The sequence below is a fragment of the Rattus norvegicus genome, chromosome 11, assembly GCF_021556685.1.
Source record: "Rattus norvegicus strain SHRSP/BbbUtx chromosome 11, alternate assembly SHRSP_T2T, whole genome shotgun sequence".
NCBI lineage: Eukaryota > Metazoa > Chordata > Mammalia > Rodentia > Muridae > Rattus > Rattus norvegicus.
In genome coordinates this window covers 718,764-725,720 of record NC_141544.1, presented here as the reverse complement: position 1 = coordinate 725,720, position 6,957 = coordinate 718,764, and the positions used below count along the sequence as shown (strand labels likewise).

The 6,957-nt window shown below is 52.5% G+C and overlaps 1 non-coding gene and 1 pseudogene across 1 annotated transcript; both read left to right on the top strand.

Annotated features, from left to right (window-relative positions):
* Positions 1-355: 355 nt before the first annotated feature.
* On the top strand, positions 356-1,272 carry LOC148002396 (18S ribosomal RNA; annotated as a pseudogene; the record flags this gene model as incomplete).
* A 1,105-nt stretch (positions 1,273-2,377) lies between these two features.
* On the top strand, positions 2,378-2,530 carry LOC120099629 (5.8S ribosomal RNA). Its single transcript, XR_015633775.1, has one exon. It is a non-coding gene; the product is annotated as a 5.8S ribosomal RNA (ribosomal RNA).
* The last annotated feature ends 4,427 nt before the right edge of the window (positions 2,531-6,957 follow it).

The following is a 6,957-nucleotide window of genomic DNA, read 5'->3' as shown; positions in this document are numbered from 1 at the left end:
GCAGTCAAGCATTGAACTGAGAACAAGGTTCCAAAATGAGAAGTTAGAGAAAGAACTGAAGTAGTTGAAGGGGTTTGTCACCCCATAAGAAGAACAATATCAACCAACCAAACCCCTGCCCTCGATCTTCCATGGACTAAACAACCATCCCAAGAATACACAAGGATGAGCCTATGGCTCCATCTGCATATGAAGCAGAGGATATCCTTTTCAGGCACCAATGGGAGCAAATACCCTTGGTCCTGTCAAGGCTTGATGCCCCAGTGTAGGGACCTGTCAGAATGGGCAGGTTGGAAGGAGTGAGTGGGTGAGTGAGGAACTGCCCTCATAGAACAGGAGGCATGAGGGGAAATAATAGCTGGTTTCTAGAGGGCAAATCAGGAAAGGGGATAATATTTAAAATGTGAATTAAAAAAATCCCCTCCCCCAATGAAAGAAAAAGAAAGAGAAATAGAGAAAGAAAAAGAAAAACAAATGGGGGTACATAACTAAACAGAGGCAGACTGGCGATGTGGCGGTGTTATTCCCATGATAGTCAAGCAGCTTCCAGGAAACCAAAGTCTTAGGGTTCCAGGGGAGTATGGTTGCAAAGCTGAAACTTAACGGAATTGACGGAAGGGCACTACCAGGAGTGGAGCCTGCAGCTTAATTTGACTCAAGACGGAAACCTCACCCAGCCCGGACACAGACAGGATTGACGTATTGGTAGCTCTTTCTCGATTCCGTGGGTGGTGGTGCATGGCCGTTCTTTGTTGGTGGAGCGATATATTTGGTTAATTCCGATAACGAACGAGACGCTGGCATGCTAACTAGTTACACTACCCCCGAGCACTCTGTGTCTCCCAACTCCTTAGAGGGACAAGTGGCATTCAGCCATCCAAGATGGAGCAATAACAGGTCTGTGATGCCCTTAGATGTCTGGGGCTGCACGCGTGCCACACTGACTGGCTCAGTGTGTGCCTACCCTACGCCGGCAGGCGTGGGTAACCCATTGTACCTCATTTGTGATGGAGATCAGGGATTGCAATTATTCCCAATGAACGAGGAATTCCCAGTAAGTGCGGGTCATAAGCTTGCGTTGGTTAAGTCCCTGCCCTTTGTACACACCGCCCTTCCCTACTGCCGATTGGATGGTTTAGTGAGGCCCTTGGATCGGCCCCGCCAGGGTAGGCGCACGGCCATGGCGGAGCGCTGAGAAGACGGTCGAACTTGACTATCTAGAGGAAGTAAAAGTCGTAACGAGGTTTCCGTGAACCAGCAGAAGGATCATTAACGGAGAAGGCCGAGGGGGTGTCCGGTCCTTTCTCAGGCCCATGTGAGTCCCTCCTCTCACCAGGAGGCGCGTCCCTGGGTCCCAGTCGCCTTCTTGGCGCGCGCTGCGGCCGGTCGGCCAAGTGAGCGTTTCGGGAAAGGCGGGGGACGTTACAGAGCAGTGCGGTGGGGGGTCGGGTCTGGTCTGTCCAGGGACCTCCTCTGTTCGCTCTCTCTCCCTCCCTCCTCTGCTTCCGTCCTCGCCTCCGTGCGCCTGCCTCCGCCTCCGCCTCTGCCACTGCTGCCTCCGCCGCCACCGCCTGCACCTCCCTTGCCCGAAAGCCAGCCAAGGCCCTCGGAGGACTGAGGTCATTCTGCCTCTCTCTGGACCGGCTCCGTAATCTCATCTCGTGTGCACCGGGGGCGGTACATGATCTCTTCCCGGGCGGTGGCCGGGACGCGCTCGCTCTCCTCATGGCACCTGCTGCCCCTCCGCCACAGCTCTCCCGCTCTGACGGTGCTGGGGTGGCTCTGTCGCGTGCGGGGGGTGCCTGTGCCACGGGTGGGCTCACGCACCCACCCCGCCGTCTGGGCCTTCGTGGCCGCCCCGCTCTTGTCCGGTACCTACCTGACCTGTTCCAGCATGGAGGTTTAAAACCGGGGGGGGGGGGGGGATCGCCCTACAGTCCGTAGGTCGTCCGTGGGAGGGCTTCCCGGTTCTTCCCCCCACCTGGTGCTCCCTCAGACTCAGCGGGCCCCCTCCGGCTGCCTGCGCTTCCAGAGGTGGCGGTCGGGGGTCCGTGTCTGGAGCCCCCTCTGGGCGCCCGTGGGGTCCCAGCCCAAGCGCCCGACTTGCCCGCCCATTGGCCGGCCGCCGCCGGGTGCTGGGTTGGTGGCGTCCCATGTCCCATGTGTCCTGCCTTTCCGTTGCCGACCCTGTCTTTTTTTTTTTTTTTTTTTTTTTTTTTTTTTTCATTTCACATGTATCCTTTAGTTTCCCGCTGGCTGGCCTGAGGTGGAGCTGCCTCGCCTTGTCCCCTCTCTTCCCATGCAGCAGGGGCGGACGGGTGAGCTGGTGCCGTTTTTAGCACCCATATGAGTTCGCTCACACCCCAGATACCGATACGACTCTTAGTGGTAAATCACTTGGCTCGTGTGTTGATGAAGAACGCAGCTAGCTGCGAGAATTAATGTGAATTGCAGGACACATTGATCATGGACACTTTGAACGCACTTGCGGCCCTGAGTTCCTCCTGGGGCTACACCTTTCTGGGAGTTGCTTGAGGATCAATTGCCGCCCCCCCCCCCTGCGGTTTCGCTGCATGGGGGGGGGGGGCGTTGCGCCGCTGGGACTCTGCTCGCAGGGCCTCTCCCCTCGGCCATCCGTCTCCGGAAGTTCAGATGTGGGCGGCGTACGGCGGTCCTCCACGCCCGGTGGGTCTGTGAGGGCCTTGTCCTCCCCGTCCACCAGTGCCGCTCGCCGGCCACCCTCCTCGTGGCTTCTTCCTGCTCGCTCAGCCGCTCCCGCTCCCATTCTCGCCCGCTCTCCCCCACAGTGGGGACGTGTTGGCGTGGGCTGGTCGGGTGCCTGGGCGCGAGACGGGCCCTGTCGCCGGGGTCGGGTCACCGCGCCTCTGGTCTGGTGGGAGGCGGGCCCCGCCCACTGGCTCAGTGCATCCGTCGCCGCCTTGCACCCACCAGTGCTCACAGAGAGAGCGACCTGGGAGGGTCGGATGGGGTGGAGGGGCATACCACATCCGCTGGGGCCGGTCTCAGGTACCTCTCCCCCGCCCCCGCCGGGGGCAGACCGCTCCGGTGCCAGTCGGAGGGATGCTGCAGCGTCCGTGCGCTTATGCGACTTGTCCCCGGGATGTGGGAGCTGGCCGGGGTAGAGAGGTGGCAGGCCCCGGCCTGGGACCTTGGCGCCCTCTTGCTCTCCTCTCCACCCATCCGCCCGCGGCCACCCACGCCTTCTTTTCCTCCTTCCCCTCTCTACGGAGACCTCAGATCAGACGTGGCGACCCGCTGAATTTAAGCATATTAGTCAGCGGAGGAAAATAAACTAACCAGGATTCCCTCAGTAACGGCTAGTGAAAGAGCCCCGCGCCGAATGCCCTCTGCATGCCGTAGCTCCGGAAATGTGGCGTACAGAAGACCCACTCCCCGGCGCCGCTCATGGGGGGCCCATGTCCTTCTGATCCAGGCCCAGCCCGTGGACGGTGTGAGGCCGGTAGCAGCCCCCCGGAGCGCCGGGCCCGAGTCTTCCCGGAGTCAGGTTGCTTGGGAATGCAGCCCAAAGCCGGTGGTAAACTCCATCTAAGACCGATAGCCAACAAGTACCGTAAGGGAAAGTTGATAAGAACTTTGAAGGGAGAGTTAAAGAGGGTGTGAAACCATTAAGAGGTAAACGGGTGGGGTCAGTGCAGTCCGCTGGGAGGATTCAACCCGGCGGCACGTGTTCGGCCGTGCCGGTGATCCCAGCGGATCTTTCCAGCTCCCCGTTCCTACCGACCCCTCCACCTGCGTGTTTTTTCTCCCCCCTCCACGCGTCCCGCTGTCTCCGTCCCCGCTCCTCCTAACAAGGGGGTCGGCGCGCGTTCAGGCAGAGGGCGCGGGGTGTGGTGGGGGCGCGTGGGTTGGGCCGGGATTGGGGTTGGTGGGTGACCACCCCAACCCTCCATCCCCACCCCCACCGTCCACCCCCGCCCCCGGGTCAGCTACTTGCCTCCGCCGGGCGCACTTCCACCGTGGCGGTGCGCAGAAACCAGCTACGGGACCGCCGGGAAGGCCCTGCGGGGAGGTTGACTGGGGCGGCCGTGCGGCATCACCCGTGGGCCCCGGAACACCCCATCCCGAGTGTTATAGCACATCCTCTCCATACAGAAGACACTGACAGACAGACAGACAGACAGACAGACACACACACACACACACACAAATACATATTTAAATATTTAAAATGATGTTTAAAAAAAACCGTCTTTCTGTTTAACAGAGGTTTAAAGGGAAGTTGGCTGACAGAACGTTTTTGTGGTTTTTTATTCTCTTTTTTACCAAATAGGAGGTAGATTTGTTGGGCCTTTTATTAAAAGCCAAAGTATTAAGTGGCCAGCCGAAGTTTCAACTTTTCCCATTCTGTTCCCTTCACGAAAACCAGGGAGTGTTGTTTCTTTGGCTCTTCCTTTTTGAAACAAAATGAAAGGAGCTCTCAGTTGGCCTAGTTTCCCTGTTCATTTTCCGGCTTCCACCGTATGCTCGATGAAATAAAGTAAATAAATGAACATTTTCTGATTTATATCCTGCCTCTCCTGACTTACTAGCATCAGTGTAAAATGTAGGGGCTCCTGATATTGGAGTTCCCTTTATTATACGAGGGAGGATCCAGTTAGTTCGTTTTATGAACTGAAGTCGCTTGCTTTTAGGGCATCTGTTGTTAATCTCTCCTAAGAAGTTACTGCATGCTCTTTGCCAATGTTCATTTTGTACCTACAAAGAGGCAATTTCTGCATTAGTAAAAGGTACCACAATTTCAGTCGGATCCATTCCAACTAATTGTCGAAGTCTCAATTTTCCTTTAAGTATCAATTTAGAGACCTTCTCAATGTAGGTTTTCAGTGTCTTACTCCGTTTATGTGCTAAAATATCCATTCTAAGATATAATCTTCCCTCTGCATGAGAATTCCTGTAGGGGGATGAGTAGAGGGTAAGATGACTAATATGCAGGCCATCTTTGGATCAATACGATCTAGATGTGTGTCCTGCAATTTCCTTTCTACCAAAGCTAGCTCTTTCTCAGCATTAGCTGATAGTTTCCTTGGGCTATTTAAATCTTTATCGCCTTGTAACTTTTGAAATAAATTGTTCAACACTTGAGTGGTCAAGCCAATCACAGGCCTCAACCAGTTAATATCTCCCAGTAGTTTCTGAAAATCATTAAGTGTCCTTAATTGATTTCTTTTGATTTGCACCCTTTGTGGCCTAATCTTTTGTAGACTTATTTTATACCCTAGATAATTAATAGAATCCCCTCTTTGTATTTTCTCAGGGGCGACTCATAATCCCCAGCAAGGTAAGGTTTTTTTCACTTCATCAAACATTCTTTCCAGGATATTTATATCTGAATCAGACAATAAAATGTCATCCATGTAATGATAAATAATAGATTGGGGAAATTGTTTGCGAATCATCTCCAATGGCTGCTGTACAAAATATTGACACAAGGTAGGGCTATTCAACATTCCTTGTGGCAGGACTTTCCATTGATATCTTTTTACGGAGCGACCTCTATTGAGGGTAGGCACTGAAAAGGCAAACCTTTCCTTATCGCCTTCATGTAGAGGAATAGTGAAAAAACAATCTTTTAAGTCAATCACTATAACAGGCCACTCCTTAGGCAACAAAGAAGGCAGTGGGATCCCAGGCTGCTGGGAACCCATCGGCTGAATAATCTTATTAATTGCTCTGAGATCTGTCAACACCCTCCATTTGCCAGACCTTTTTTTAATGATAAATACTGGAGAATTCCAAGGGCTGGTGGACTCCTCTATATGCTGAGCCTCCAGCTGCTCCTGGACTAGCTGTTCTAATGCCTGTAGTTTTTCTTTTGTCATAGACCACTGATCAATCCAGATGGGTTGGTCAGTCAGCCACCTTAGTGGCAAGGCTGTTGTTGTCTTAACAGCAGTGGCTCCTTGGGGTAGCACTAAATTGTCAGCCTCTGCTTTATCTTGCTTATGGACAGCTTGGACAGTCTCTAACTGTCCTTGATAACATTCCCTGACTGATTTAAAGTTTTTATTAGGAGCCTGATGAATTTTGGGGCCAGACCCTGAAACTGAGGGGATATTAATTTGAGTTTTCCACTGCTGTAGTAGATCTCTTCCCCATAAGTTAATGGCTATATCAGCCACGTATGGCCTTAATTTTCCTACCTGACCTTCTGGTCCTATACATTTAAGACACCTGGTGCTTTGTTTCATGTGGGATAAAGTGCCAACACCTTGAAACTGCATATCCATTCCTTGAAGTGGCCAACTAGTGGGCCAAGATTTTGGAGAGATGATGGTAACATCTGCTCCAGTGTCAACCATTCCTTCAATTTCAATATTGTTTACCAGTATTTTTATTTTGGCCTTTGGTCCTCTATAGACGTTTGCCAAAATATTCGTTTTTGCTCCCTTTGAGGCTTTTGGAATTGTCCATAGGACTTCCCTCAGCCTCCTCTGGTCCCAGAACATCTATTTTTGAAGTCGTGCCATTTAATTGTTCTGAGGAAGAGAACTCTCCCTGCCGGGCATTGGGCCCTGCGAGAGCCCCCCCTGGGAGTTTTTTGGGAGTATGTGGCCCCATCTGTCTGTTATTGCTCTACATTCCTTAGTCAAATGTCTACCTCTGCAACATCTTTGACACATTCCAGGAGGCATAGTCCCCCTTTTGGTATTACTTTGGTTTTTCTTGCAGTAATATCTGAGATGACCCTGCTCACCACAATTAAAACATTTGAAATCTTGGGTCATCTCTAGCTGCCCAGTGGCAGCTTCTCCTATCACAGTCGTATCAGGAGAACAAGATCCAACAATAGCTGTATATCTCATCCACTCATCTATTGGTGCAAACCTCGCCTTCAGTGGTCTGATTACTTCCCTGCATTCGGTATTTGCATTTTCAAAGGCTAAAGACTCAATTATCGCCTTTCTTGCCGATGAA